This window comes from Crinia signifera, chromosome 7, assembly GCF_055691185.1.
Source record: "Crinia signifera chromosome 7, ASM5569118v1, whole genome shotgun sequence".
In the NCBI taxonomy this organism is placed as follows: domain Eukaryota; kingdom Metazoa; phylum Chordata; class Amphibia; order Anura; family Myobatrachidae; genus Crinia; species Crinia signifera.
In genome coordinates, this window is record NC_139223.1 from 7,436,927 (window position 1) to 7,453,356 (window position 16,430).

Sequence of the window (16,430 nt, forward strand, 5' to 3'; positions counted from 1 at the left end):
TAGGTGAAGGCACTAACAAGGAAGGTTAGGGTCAAGCTGCGGGAGGTAAGGTTGGGGTTGAGCTGCTATAAGGAACGGTTAGGGCAGTATGTGTCCCATTTGAACAGTGTATTGTTTCATGCTTTCATTAGATAGCTGTCTTCCAAAGTATATCATGGAGTAGGAGTGTCAGCAAATCTGTCAGTATAGAAGATCAGAATTTTTTAATTTAATTTTTTAATTTTTTTATTTTTTATTTAAATATATTTTTACCAATTGATTTATTTTTAGAATTACCCGTGAGGTGTCTGATTCCTAGAAAGGGTTTTATATTGTTGTTTGAAACTGTATCTGCTCGGTGGCCAATTGCTAATGGGATAGGGTCCAACTAGAGGCCCACTGGTGGTCAATGGGTGGGAAGAGGTTAATTCTAAAACAACGGTTACCAATTGTGTGATCAAAATCTATAATTGTATAATTGTATTCACAGGAACTGCACTGTACAAATAATGGCTATAAAAAAACACAGAGTCGGGGTCTTCTCGAGGGACGGAGAGGACAACTACATCTGGCTGATTAACTTACTCCAGAGGCCGATGTTTCGCAGCGTGGTGCAGGACGTGTTCACCGTGTACATATCCAATAATTCCGTGGCCTTTGATAGAGCTCTCTCCAGATGCTCCTTCGCCATCTTGTACCACACCGAGAAGAGAGGGAGACTGAACATCTCTAATGTGACAGACTCTCTGTATGACCAGGAACTGGAGGATCTGTCTACTCGCCTGGGTGAGGGAAACACGTTCCAACATCTGTCTATCTCCTATAAATGGCCACTAGTATCGGGCAGGCTGGGGGCGGTTCACTAGCTCGACAGTGAAAATGTCAACAGTGCCAAAGGCAACCCTAAAAGGTCGACATGGAAAAGGCCAACAGAAGCAAATTCTCAACAAGAAAATGATCGACACCTGAAAAAGTTGACATGAGTTTTTTCTTTCGCTTTTTGGAGTGTTTATTTGTATCTTTTTACACATGGACCCCAAATTATTGCACCGTGTCCCCTTGATTCAATCGCCATACTTTGGGCTTTACCATTCCCGATCCTAGTAGATGGTAAAGTATAAAAAAGTAAAAAAAAAAAAAAGAGACACTCAACCAGAAGGTGTTGACCATTATCTCGTTAATAAAGGGGTCAACGGAATAATGGTCAACACATCTGACGTTTAGTGGGAGTGCTAAGAAAACAAATGCTAGGTGTGCTAGGGAAAACGCCGGTGTTCCCAAGTATTTTAGGGTGTGTGACATCATCTTAGGCTGATTTCATTGCAGCCGCTGAGCAGCATTCGTTAGCCACTCATTTGATGGTGAGCGGCTAACGAATGGATTTTGACATGACGATCACGTCTGAATCAGGCACTTGGCACATATTGAAAATGTACCCAATGTCCAAAAATTTACTTTTTCCTTAGCCGCTCCAGGGGGGGGGGGGGGGGGGGGGGGCTGCAGTACAGTACAAAATTCAAATAGAGGAGCCACACCAACTGCCAGTGAGCCAGTTTGGAATGGCAATTGGTGGCAGCTGCTGTGCCCCCCCCCCCCCCCATATGTGACCTGATTTGTACTGATTTGTATTAAATAATTACACAGGAAGAGAGAATGTTCTCGTGTTGCTGGACGACGTGACGGACGGTGGTGAGACTAAAAGGAGACGGATATTAGAGGAGCAGCAGCTGATTGACGCGTGCGCCTGTGAGTTGGTTCTCATCAGTGAGTCGGACAAGAAATCCTCTGAGTTCAGTGGTCTGAGTGTGAGATGGAGTGAGGCCCCCGGCTCCCCGCAGCTCCAAGATGACAACTTGCTACACAAGAAGATGCGCCACCTGGTGGACATTATGTCAAGAACTCCGAAAGCAGGTATGTCCCCGAATACAAGAGCACGTGCACCTGATGTTTTATGCTGCATACTCCATTGCCTGTTTGTTCGCATGTTGCTATATTCAAATCAGCAGCTAATTATGTCACTGAACTGTTCACAGCAGCACAGAGTAATTCAGGAGATCATAAACTCAGACGCCATCTGTCAAGCTAGAAGCACAGATACAGCTACAGTACACCTTACACATGATGCGGCTTCAGGGGCACATGCGCTGATATGAGCCGTGACTATATAGACCGCCCATTCAGTTCTATGAGCATGCGCGTGCATACCCTAACACTAGGGCTAAGTTGTCTCCCTCTGCCACCTAATCCCCCCTAATCTAGGGCCAGCGGTAGGTGTTTGCCCCCCACTAACTATAATGCTTTTCTGTTAGAATTAGTGTGCAGAGCCAAGGTACAGATTTAACTAGTTCCACCTCACCATTGCAGTTGGTGGATCTCAGTTCCCCCCCTCTCCCCCACTTTAACCCTTGCCTAACGTGGGTTAAAGTATTACAAATTTTTAGGTGGGGGGGCAGTTTAGCAATCCTGACCCACAGCACAACATCCACTGCCCAGGGGCCTCAGAGCCCCCAGGATCATCAACAGCTTAGAGCTTAATGAAACTAGACTGTGGCAGACAATATAATCAATGTAAGGCATTTGAACATGGTGAAGCTGCCATACAGGAAATACAACAAACAGCAGGTGGTAATGATCACCGCGACACAGGGGGGTTGATCACATCGATCACCCCCCCCCCCCCGGATTCGCCTATGCCCTTAACCCTAATGCCACAGAAAATCTAGCAATAATCTTATCAGAAACCCTTATGCTGACCTAGCTGTAACCGTAGCACTAAATCAAATGTTAACCCTAACAGCAGTGACCCATATGGGTGAAGTTGCCCAAAGTCAACCATTAGCTTACAGATATTTTTTGTGGCTCCAATGTGGCCACAAAGGCACGTCTGACGCCCCTAGTGGCATCCGCAACACAGTATGCTGGGCTCCAATTATATGCAGCTAATGTAGCATTTTTACTGTTGCGTTAAAATTCATGTGTGTGCAAAGATTGTGGTATATGTGTCGCACCTACAGTATGCCATGTCGGAGCCAGGATGAGCGTGGCTACATCTGTATATCAAACATGACAGAAGCTGATTGGTTGCTCAGGCCAAGGCTTGTTATATCTCTCCCTCTAATGAGCGGCATATTGATTAGCACCTCCGCTGCTTAGGAAAGAGATAATCATCTGTATTAATTATGTTAATCAGATATTTATAATAAATCTTTTAATAGTGTCAGTGAAAAGAAAACATGGACTATCGTATCTCTCTCTGTGAATTTAATACTCTCTATTGTTAAAATTTGTAGATACAAGAGATAGTGATGAAGCATCCTCAGAACACACATATGTCGGAGAAGACACAGGTACTCTATAATAGCTGCAATTTGGGCATTGGTAAATCTGAGTTATCTAAGGACAGTTGGAGCCTCGCTGAATGTTTTTCATATTAATATAATGGGGATTGATTAGAGGCTGTGACACCGGCAGCTTTGCAGCCCTGACAATTAGAAAATGCTGCAGGAAGCAGTGAGAGCCAGCAGGAGATGCCTGCCTCACTGTCATTCGTTACAGAACTAATATCAGCATCAGAATATGTAGGTGGTGATACTATTGTAACAGACACTGCCAGTGTTGAGACTAATATAAAAGACTCTGCAGATGGTGATAATACTGTAACAGACACTGTAGGTGGTGATACTACTGTAACAGACTCTGAAGATAGTGATTCTACTGTAGCAGGCTCTACAGGGGTGAAACTACTGTAACAGACTCTACATTGGGTGAAACTACTGTAAAAGACTCTGTATGTGGTCATACTACTGTAAAAGACTCTACAGGGGGTGATACTACTGTAAAAGACTCTAGATGGGGTGCTTCTACTCGGGGTGATACTACTGTAACATAATCTGCAAAAACTCTGTAGGTGTTGATACTACTGTAAAATAATCTGCAGGGGGTGATACTATTACAGCAGACTCTGTCGGTGGTGATACTACTCTAAAAGACTCTGGAGGGAGTGATTTTAATAGCAAAAGACTCTGTAGGTGGTAATACTACTGTAACATACGCTGACAATGGTTATATTACTGTAACATATTCTGTAGGTTAAGATATTACTGCAACAGACTCTGTAGGTGGTGATGCTGCTGTAACAGATTAATTAGATGGTGATCCTACTGTAACATACTCTGTATGTGGTGATAATACTGTAACATACTATACAGGGGGTGATACTACTGTAACAGACTCTGAAGGGGGTGATACTATTGCAACAGACTCTGTAAGTGGTGATACTACTGTAAAATACTCTGCAGGGAGTGATACTATTGCAACAGACTCTAGATGGGGTGATATTACTGTAACAGACTCTGACAATGGTTATATTACTGTAACAAACTCTTTAGGTAATGATATTACTACAACAGACTCTGTAGGTGGTGATGCCACTGTAACACACTCTGTATGTGGTAAAAATACTGTAACAGCCTATACAGGGGTGATACTATTACAACACAATCTGTTGGTGGTAATACTACTATAAAAGACTCTGCAGGGAGTGGTGATACTACTGTAACAGACTCTGACAATTGTTATATTACTGTAACAGTCCCTGTGGGATAGAATATTACTGCAACTGACTCTGTAGGCGGTGATACTACTGTAGCTGATTCTGAAGATGGTGAATTTACTGTAACAGACTCTGTGGTAGGTGATACTACTGTAACAGACTCTGCCAGAGGTGATATTACTGTAACAGACTCTGAAGATGGTGAAATTACTGTAACAGACTCTATGGGTGATAAATACTACTTTAACAGACTGTAGGTGAAAATACTACTAAAATAGACTCTGTAGGTGGTGATACTAATATAAAAGACTCTGAAGATGGTTACATTACTGTAACAGACTCTGAAGGGGGTGATACTACTTTAACAGACTCTGTAGGTGGTGATACTAGTGTAACAGACTCTGTAGGTGGTGAAACGGCTATAACAGACTCTGCTATATGTAAACCGCATGTGAATTAGGCCCTTTATCCGGAACTGGATAAGGCCCATAAGCTTCTTTCCTAGTTAATAATAGTAATACCACATTTCTTTTGCAGGTCGATACAGTATGAAATCAACCAGTGTGTACAGCTCAGGTAATTAAATATTGGGGTATATTATAAATGCACAACTTCATAGGAGTTACCAAAAAATTATTTCTACCTTTGACCATCTGATTTGCATTCACATGAGTACAGTAACTTGCATCGTTTCCTCATCAGCTTTTAAAGGGGCAGTCACCTGATAAGTATAGTGATGTGCAGTTAATGGTTCCGTTCCCTCACCTTGTGAGCAGCTAGCGAAGGGAAAAAGTAGCAAAAGATGTAGCACATTCATACTATGGACCATTCTCATGTGCAGTCTATTGACACTCAGTGACCATCTTCATACTCATCTCCATCATTGGCCTCAAGCCTCTAGTTGTATGTTGATTGGGTCCTCACTACTTACATTTAAGCTGTAATGTGTATTGAACTGTGGTGCTCTTTATTTGTACTGTATTTTTGTTATTTATTCAATGTTATGCCAAGTTTTGTCTCCCTGTATTGTTCCTTTGTACGGTGCTGCGAAACACTTGTGGCGCCTTATAAATAAAATTATAATAATAATAATAATAATATTGATAATCACCGCTGTGGGAATTCGCAGACGTACAATCAGGGCTGAATTGGGCCTATAGGAACCTAACTTAACATATAGGGTGACATTCTATGGGATGAGAGTTTTTCGCACGTCAGTTTTTCGCCCATTATCGCACTTTTTTTAAATCGCATTCTTGCCTTGGATTCGCATATTTAATGAGGTGCGTGTTCCGGCAAGAAAAGTGCGATTGAGTGCGATAATAGGCAAATTTTCGGCATGAAAATGTGCTATTTTTAGGCATGAAAATGTGCGAATTTGAGCTTATATGCGATTTTGGGTTTGTATAAAAAAAAAAAAATTGCGTGGGGTCCCCCCTCCTGAGCATAACCAGCCCCGGGCTCATTGAGCCGGACCTGGTTCCAAAAATACGGGGGACAAAAAGCGTAGGGGTCCCCCGTATTTCTGAAACCAGCCCCGGACTCTTGGACCGGTCCTGTTTCCAAAAATCTGGGGGACAAAAAATCTGGGGGTCCCCCGTATTTTGAAACCAGCACCGGGCTCCAACAGCCCGCAGTGTCATGCCACAGCCAGGGGACACTTTTTACATAAGGTTCCCCAGCCGTACCATGAGCACCGTGGCTGGTCAGCCTTGGACAGGGTACCTGGAGGAGTGGGGACCCCCCCAATAAAGGGGTCCCCCCCAGGCTTCACCCGTCCAGGGCTGAAGCCCGGGGCTGTCACCGGCATCCCTGGCCAGTGGACGCCGGCCTGATGGGGTTAAATCTTTCAATCCTAACATTGCTTTATACAGGAGGACTACAAGTACCAGCAGACCTCCCCCGCATGCTGGGACTTGGAGAACCACAAGTCCCAGTATGCGTGGCATTAATGGGCCTGCTGGGACTTGTAGTCCACCTGTAAAAAGAATGTTAAAAGAAAACACACACACAGAGAAGTATAACTTTATTACATACACACACATCTCACTTTTACACCCACATACTCACCGATCCAGGATCCAGCGCTGGTCTCCCTTCTGCAGAGCCGGCTACCCCCGCACTGACAGCGGGGACAACCGGCTTTCTCCGATGCAGCTAACAGCTTCTGTCGCGTTGTCCCAGCGCAACAGAGGCTGAGAGCGTCTTCGGCTTATGCGTCTCCATGGAGACGCATAGCTCAGCCAATCAGGGCTGAGCTATGCGTCTCCATGGAGACGCATCGCCCAATCATGCTCCCAGCATGTGTCACACTGGGACAGCGTGACAGAAGCTGTTAGCTGCATCGGAGAGAGCCGGTTGTCCCCGCTGTCAGTGCGGGGGTAGCCGACTCTGCAGCAGAAGGGAGACCAGCGCTGGATCCTGGATCGGTGAGTATGTGGGTGTAAAAGTGAGATGTGTGTGTGTGTGTGTGTGTATGTAATAAAGTTTAACTTTTCTATGTGTGTGTTTTCTTTTAACATTCTTTTTAGAGGTGGACTACAAGTCCCAGCGTGCCCATTAATAACCCGCATGCTGGGACTTGTGGTTCTCCAAGTCCCAGCCTGCGGGGGAGGTCTGCTGGTACTTGTAGTCCTCCTGTATGAAGCAATGTTAGGATTGAAAGATTTAACCCCATCAGGCCGGCGTCCACTGGCCAGGGACGCCGGTGACAGCCCCGGGCTTCAGCCCTGGACGGGTGAAGCCTGGGGGGGACCCCTTTTTTGGGGGGGTCCCCACTCCTCCAGGTACCCCGTCCAAGGCTGACCAGCCACGGTGCTCATGGTACGGCCTTATATACAAAGTGTCCCCTGGCTGTGGCATGACACTGCGGGCTGTTGGAGCCCGGTGCTGGTTTCAAAATACGGGGGACTCCCAGATTTTTTGTCCCCCGTATTTTTGGAACCAGTACCGGTCCAAGAGTCCGGGGCTGGTTTCAGAAATACGGGGGACCCCTACGCTTTTTGTCCCCCGTATTTTTGGAACCAGGTCCGGCTCAATGAGCCTGGGACTGGTTATGCTCAGGAGGGGGGACCCCACGCAATTATTTTCAAAAAAAAATAATAACACATTTTTTACCACAGAACCATGCACTCAATGATCTGTGCAGGGTTCTGGCCAACTCGCATATCAGAACCTGGTCTGATTTTTTGGCGAATTTAAGACACATTTCCCAAATTTGCATCTCATTAAATATGCTATTTGTATACTTTTCAATGGGAAAACATCTGGATGCGAGTTCCGGCGCAAGTTAAAATCGCACTTTGTAAAAGTGCGATTTCGCTGCAAAATCAGCGATTTTTGCCGTTTTTCGCATCTCATTAAATAAGCAAAAAACGGGATTTCGGACGTTTTTTTGCGAAAATTTCGCCAACTAACACAAATCTCATCCCATAGAACATGGGTCCTCAAACTGCGGCCCTCCAGATGTTGTGAACCTACAAATCCCAGCATGCCTTGCCACAGTTTTAACACTCCCTTATAGCAAAACTGTGGCAAGGCATGCTGGGATTTGTAGTTTCAAAACATCTGGAGGGCAGCAGTTTGAGGACCCATGCCATAGAATGTCACCCATGATGCACATTGAGTGAAACCTACTGTAGTTTGAATGAACATACAGGACTCTCTTCAGTACTTTGTATATTGACACAGACTGGCTTATGATATCAATGACATAAAATCTAAACCACAGGGTTCTAAAACTTGGTTTTCAAGAACTCCCAACAGCTCCCAGTTCACTGGAGGAATTTTAAAATGTGATAGGTGTTGATACATAGGGCAAATGTCGGGTGAAATGGTAAACTTGACCTGTGTAGGGTGCTGAGGACTGATTTTAAGAAGCTGTGATCTACAGTAAGCCTTTATCCAAAGCAGCAGTTTTCATAGGTGCCAACGGCTTGGTCCCGTTTGGTATCCTGTTATGATAACAGAGACTAAGATTGAATCTACTTCTAAAACCACAATCTATTAGCCAAGAGCCGCTCCGGCACCGATGGAGAGGCGATGGAGAGGCAACAGGTCAAGTCATAAGTCTGGTGGTCTCTCATGATTTTATGGTGAATAGGAATAATATTTTGAAAAGTATCTCTACTTCCTTGAAGCATCTGCAAGATAAGTGGTCTAGAAGGCTCTTCTTTTACAGTGTTGGTGTTGGTGTTGACCCTGGTTCAAGTCACCAAGCAGGTTTCCATGACATGCCATGCTGATATGTGGTATTACTGCCCATAAGTAAGGTTTCAGATCTAAACTATGGCATCCACTTGTTCTGGGTTGTTATCTCCCATTGCTTGTGAGACATTGATGGTAGAGCCCAAGCTCACATAGACTATCTTCTTTATAATTCCTTGTGATGTAGAAGCAATAAGGTTTATGTTATTGATGACAACGAGAGAAGATTTACACCCCTGTGGGTGCCCTAGATGCCTGGTACTTCTTGGGTAAGGGTGGTGGATGTCCTAATCTGGTTTCCCAGGCATCTGTCATTTTACAGAACACTCTATTGATAATGAATATTTAGGACTTTGAGTAAAGTCCCAGCACTGACACAACAAGTGAGCAGGCTTGGTCGTCCGGAGAAGAGGTTCCACCATGTCATGTGTCATTATGCTGGATCATGCTATTGCTGTCATTGGGATAACCCAGCACTCACTATGCAATCTTACAGATGAGGAACCATTTTTATGACTTGATAAGAAACATAATATAAAACATAATATAGGAGTCTTTTATGAAATACTGGAAAACATGTAGAATATTAAATGCATTGTATCCTACTGTTCATGATAAAGAGTTACATTGGTTTTACTTTCACGTTTATTCTCATTTCAGACCAGCATCCACGGCTACTTCCTGCATCTGATCGTAGCGACATTACAGGTAACACATGAGCAAAGCCAGATGCCAGGGTATATGATGATATGTATCCATGTATACAGCGCAAGTTGTTACCATGTATACTAAGGGCCTGATGCAGAGGTGGAACAGACGTGATCATGAGTGTGTGGTTTTTTCTATTTTGCCCTGACAGAGTGTTATGAGTGAAACGTACGTTGGCAGTTTCAAGCTGTGCAGAGCTTAGGGCATGTGTTTTGTTATCTGTAACGGTTGCAATACAGAAGTTTAAGGAGTTGCTAATAGGGAGGCTTGCCCTGCAAGGTTAGCTTAGGAAGTATGAAGGGTTACTGGTGACTGTATTATGTGAATTTACGAGAAGGTCTTTATGTTGTATCAGTCAATGCTGTCTGTTATCTCCTGCCTAATGGTCACAGGTGCAAGACTCAGTTCAGAACTTCACCAAAATTGATACATATGTATAATCTGTTACCTGTGTGTCTTCTGAATTTCACAGATAGTAGAACAATAATCTAGAAAGCTCCATAAGAACAATATTAATAATCAGCCAGCATTAATAAGGAAAATACAATATTGTATGTACATTTGGATCATTAATTATATAAAACAAATTAACTTAAGGAACTTAGTTTATAATAAGTTTAAGAAATATAGGGCCAGATTCTCTAAGCTTCAAAAGTGATTAAATGGAGAGTGATAAACAGCCAGCCAATCAGCTCCTACCTGCCATGCTACAGGCTGGGTTTGGAAAATGACAGGTAGGAGCTGATTGGCTGGCTGTTTATCACTCTCCATTTGATCACTTTTTGAAGCTTGATACATCTGGCCCTAAATGACATTGTTAACAGTCTAAATTAATCAGAATATTTAAAGCACAGGACCATTGCTTTAAAGGATAACAAACATTCTGGATGGATATATTTCCCTTTGCATAACAGACATATGAGCCCATACAGATAACAAACAAACTATTACAATACATTTTATACTGTATTGTGGATATTTAGCCACACTTTTTTCTTCTATTCTACACTTTTCACACGTGTCTTTATGTCGCTGTGGTCATGATGTACTATTGGGAAAATATGGTAAAAAAAAAAAACAGTTTTTGGGGCTTCTCTGAATTCTCCATATGTACTATGATCCAGCTGCCTGGTTTTGGATGCAGAGGATAATGGGGGATATTCTGCTTCATTCGCTCAGATGCAAATTTGCATCCTTGCAAGTGACCCAGATCCCGCCTTGCGAATGCTGGTACGGCAACCAACCATTCGCAAGGCGCGTACGTTTGCACTTGCTGGTAGTGGATATTTTACATAAACATCCGTTCGCATGATACTGGGACCCTCCCACATCTTTCGATGGTCGGTGAACATTGACCTTACATATGCGTGCACAATCAGGAGGATGCAGGCGGGCAGCTGACATTCGGTGATGTGAACTGCCCGCCCCCGCTTGCTCCATTACCATAAGAACATACAGAATTCTCATGGGAATGCCATGAAACGCTGGGCGTTCCTATATGCTAATGAGCCAGCCCACCACCCCTTGCCCTCCATTCACAAGCATAAGTGCGTGCACCCAGCGACCAGTCTGGTCACCGTGGATGCACGCACCAAGTGCATGCACGTGCGCAGAAATGCGCATGCACAATGCAAAAACATCGGCCTGAGAACAGACCAGAATAAGGTCCAATGTGTGCAAAAGCTGGAATTCTCCTATGAGCTGCTTTACACATCATTTCTGTCAGAATCCCCAGAAATCCAGTGACCAGCGGCCAGATAGCTGCCCCCTGTGTTACTAATCGCATATGTTAGTACATATGCGATTAGTGTTGGCCCAATAGGTGATGGGATTAAAGTGACATCTGCACAACGGACAATTTCTCCTCTGCAGTGAGCTCTTCTGTTCCTGTTTTGGGACTTTGGTGTCTGACTGACATTTGTTATTATTTATCAGCCTGATTTACTGTTTGTCTATTTTTTTTCAGATGTGAAAGAAAGTTATGAGGTAGGACATTGCTCGTTATACTGTATATGTCATGATTAAATGTCATTCTGATGCCAAAACGGGCCTAACTGTACATAATAATGTCATTGATAAGTGACCTGCATTTATCTTGTGTGGTTATGAAATGTCCTTTGATAAATTGAGAGAAAGCTCAATAAAGCAGATGGAATTTCCTCCGTTTACAATCATACCCCTGTTTATGATGTTCAGGCCCTGTATACCTTCCCAGGAAGGGAATATTTGTGTTAGCCTGGCTGGTATCTAATTAGCCTAGAATCAAAGGATCACAATTTCCCTAGAATCCAGGATGAGACACTTATCAGATTTAAAGACCAGGCCTGGCTTGTGTATCCACAAACAGGTTGTTTTCTGACACCAGTGGAGTGCGGGTGCCGGACGGGATCCCGACAGTCATTTACCCGATGTTGGGATCCCGACTGTCAAAACGCCAACAGACAGGTGCCCGGAGGCCACTCGCTATTTTCCCTCGTGGGGGTCCACGACCCCCATAGGGGGAGACTAGAATAGGCGGTTAGCGTAGCAAGCCACCGTGCCCGCAGCGTGGCAAAAGCAGCGAGCCCACAAGGGGCTTTGTTGCGCTCACCATGCTGTCTGCGTCCGGGCAGTCAAGATCCCGACGTTGGACTAATGACTGCCGGGATCCCGACTGTCGGAACCCTATACCACACCCGGGAGTCCCTCTTACACAAACCAGATCCCCCTCAACTAGCTACAAGTGTCAGTGTTTTATTGAAAGCTAACTTCTCAGGCTCAAAGGAAAAGTAATTAGCCAGCCCCTGTAGGAATGACTAGGAGACCCCATGTGACAGTTGGGATTCCTGAGACGGAAGCTGTGAGTGAGTGCAGTTTCAGATCTTAAAACTGTGACTCACAGAAGAAAAAAACTTCATTATCATGAAGTGGGAAAGGTCTAGAACCTGTCTTTGTGATGTTCCAAAAACCAGGAGAGATTCCACTCTGTCCCACTGTCTCCTGCTCTGCACAATTGGTCGGTGGGTTTTTATTTCCCTATTTTTATTTTCTTTGAAATTGTCTTTTACCTGTGACTTTAACTTGTAATATACTTTGGGTACTTCTGTAGTTTCACGGCGCCGGAAGTGCAGAGGCTCGCGTGCCGCTCTAGTTATGAAACTTGGCAGCCTGCCAGAGGCTCTGATTAACTGTGCGCGTGCCGCTCTAGCTCAGACAGAGTGTGCTCGCGCCGCTCTAGCTCTGTCTGACTGAGCTTGTGCCGATCTAGCTGTACGTAAACAGCGTAGCGGCCGGCCAGAAGCAGCAGCAGCAGCGCTGCCCATGCGCTGACAGGTCAATGTCACTGTGGCACTTGTAGTTCCACAGTGAAATAGGCAGCGCCTGGGCACCGCTGACAACGGGGGTATGTTAAAGTGGACACCCCGGCACAGCGATGCTGGGGCTTCTAAACTGTACGCGAGATTCAGACGCAACTGCGCTGTTTACGTCCAGCTAGAGCGGCACAAGCTCAGTCAGACAGAGCTAGAGCGGCACGCGCACAGTGAAACAGAGCCTCTGGCAGGCTTCCAAGTTTCTGTTACAGACTGTGCGCGCGGTGGCGCCGTGAAACTACAGAAGTACCATACTTTGTAACCTTTTTCTTGTCATAAGCCTTGTAGTGTTTATATGTATATGTTGTCTATACAGCTCGTCTCTGAAGAATTCAACAGAGCGTTATCCTAATGTTCATAATTTTATGTGTTGGCGGAACCAGAGCTGCTGGGGACAAGGTCCCAAGAGTACATTGGTTGGTGGCAAGCGAAGATCTTGTTGCAATAGACACATAGGCTTGGGTATCCAGTAACGGTGTCATGTGTCAGGGATTCACAGATTGGCGTATCTGGGGAATCACCGTCCCTAGGATCTCGACAGTATAGATATAATAAAGTACAGTAATTAAAACCAATGTTTTGTAATGAAAACCCAATTAATAAGAGTAAAATGGACATACGTCACCACAAGACCACCAACTTCACACTACGAAGGAAACAAGGAAGGAAGGAATTATTCCAAGATACACAATAATGTGCCAATAATGTGCCATGTTATATATGGTGGGATTTTGGTTTATCACTATGGGCAGATGATAAATTGAAGAGAGATAGAGTACAAATGTTCCAGCTCCAAACTGTCATTTTGCAAACAGAGACTGTAACATGACAGGTAGGAACTGATTATCTGTTACTTTATCTCCCTCCACTTTATTTCTCTTAAAGGCTTAGTACATCTCCCCTATGAACGTTATGATATTTCTTTCTTTTTCCTCCTAATTTAGGGACAGAACAGAAGTAAGAAAACTGGTAACAAGGTAAAAATTAATAAAAATGGGTCACAGATAACTTGCATGATACAGTACAGGGATAGGTCACAGATACCGGGTATGATACAGTACAGGGATGGGTCACAGATACCGGCTATAACTACAGTACAGGGATAGGTCACAGATACTGGGTATGATACAGTAGAGGGATGGGTCATAGATACTGGGTATTAATACAGTACAGGGATGGGTCACAAATACCGGTAATGATACAGTAGAGGGATGGGTCATAGATACTGGTATGATACAGTACAGGGATAGGTCACAGATACCGGCTATAACTACAGTACAGGGATAGGTCACAGATACTGGGTATGATACAGTACAGGGATGGGTCACAGATACCGGCTATGATACAGTACAGGGATAGGTCACAGATACCGGGTATAACTACAGTACAGGGGTGGGTCACAGATACCGGGTATAACTACAGTACAGGGATAGGTCACAAATACCGGTAATGATACAGTACAGGGATAGGTCACAGATACCGGGTATAACTACAGTACAGAGATGGGTCACAGATACTGGGTATAACTACAGTACAGGGATAGGTCACAGATACCGGGTATAACTACAGTACAGAGATGGGTCACAGATACTGGGTATAACTACAGTACAGAGATGGGTCACAGATACCGGGTATGATACAGTACAGGGATAGGTCACAGATACCGGGTATAACTACAGTACAGAGATGGGTCACAGATACCGGCTATGATACAGTACAGGGATGGGTCACAGATACCGGCTATGATACAGTATAGGGATGGGTCACAGATACTGGGTATAACTACAGTACAGAGATGGGTCACAGATACCGGGTATGATACAGTACAGGGATAGGTCACAGATACCGGGTATAACTACAGTACAGGGATGGGTCACAGATACCAGCTATGATACAGTACAGGGATGGGTCACAAATACCGGTAATGATACAGTACAGGGATGGGTCAAAATACCGGTAATGATACAGTATAGGGATGGGTCACAGTTACCGGGTATAACTACAGTACAGGTATGGGTCACAGATACCGGTAATGATACAGTACAGGGATGGGTCATAGATACTGGGTATTAGTACAGTACAGGGATGGGTCATAGATACTGGGTATGATACAGTACAGGGATGGGTCACAAATACCAGTTATGATACAGTATAGGGATGGGTCATAGATACGGGGTATAACTACAGTACAGGGATGGGTCATAGATACTGGGTATGATACAGTACAGGGATGGGTCACAAATACCAGTTATGATACAGTATAGAGATGGGTCATAGATACTGGGTATTATACAGTACAGGGATGGGTCATAGATACGGGGTATAACTACAGTACAGGGATGGGTCACAGATAACTTGCATGATACAGTACAGGGATGGGTCACAAATACCGGTAATGATACAGTATAGGGATAGGTCACAGATACCGGCTATGATACAGTACAGGGATGGGTCACAGATACGGGGTATAACTACAGTACAGGGATGGGTCACAGATAACTTGCATGATACAGTACAGGGATGGGTCACAAATACCGGTAATGGTACAGTATAGGGATAGGTCACAGATACCGGTATGATACAGTACAGGGATGGGTCACAGATACGGGGTATAACTACAGTACAGGGATGGGTCACAGATAACTTGCATGATACAGTACAGGGATGGGTCACAAATACCGGTAATGGTACAGTATAGGGATAGGTCACAGATACCGGTATGATACAGTACAGGGATATGTCACAAATACCGGTATGATACAGTACAGGGATAGGTCACAGATACCGGGTATAACTACAGTACAGGGATGGGTCACAGATACCGTGTATAACTACAGTACAGGGATAGGTCACAGATACCGGCTATGATACACTACAGGGATGGGTCACAGATACTGGTAATGATACAGTATAGGGATGGGTCATAGATACTGGGTATTAGTACAGTACAGGGATGGGTCATAGATACTGGGTATGATACAGTACAGGGATGGGTCACAGATACCTGTATGATACAGTACAGGGATGGTTCACAGATACCTGGTAGTACACAGTACAGGGATGGGTCACAGATACTGGGTATGATACAGTACAGGGATGGGTCACAGATACCGGGTATAAATACAGTACAGGGATAGGTCATAGATACTGGGTATGATACAGCACAGGGATGGGTCACAGATAATACCCCTTTCACATCGCCGGCACGTTTTAAAAAACGGTATTTTAAAACGGTAATTAAAACGGGTCAGAGCCTTAACATTGCCGCAGATTACCATTTTAAATACCGGTTAAGTCTCATTCAACATAGCAGTCAAACCGTTTCAACCCGAACACGTTTCAAGCCAGAGTGTCAACATTGCCTGTCATTTTAAAGGGGACAGCCTATCACTGCTCTGTAGCTTGTGTTGTTTGCCTGAAATACCGTTTCAGACACATTGTACACATTCACATTGTTTAAAAAAACGGCAAGGAACCGTGTAGGACTCTGCTTTTTACACGGTTCAAAATACCAGTTAACTTTAACCCCTTCCTGACACAGCCAGTTTTTGACTTCCTGACAGAGCCCTTTTTTTCAAATCTGACATGTATCACTTAAGTGGGGATAACTTTTTGTTGCTTTTACTTATCCCAGT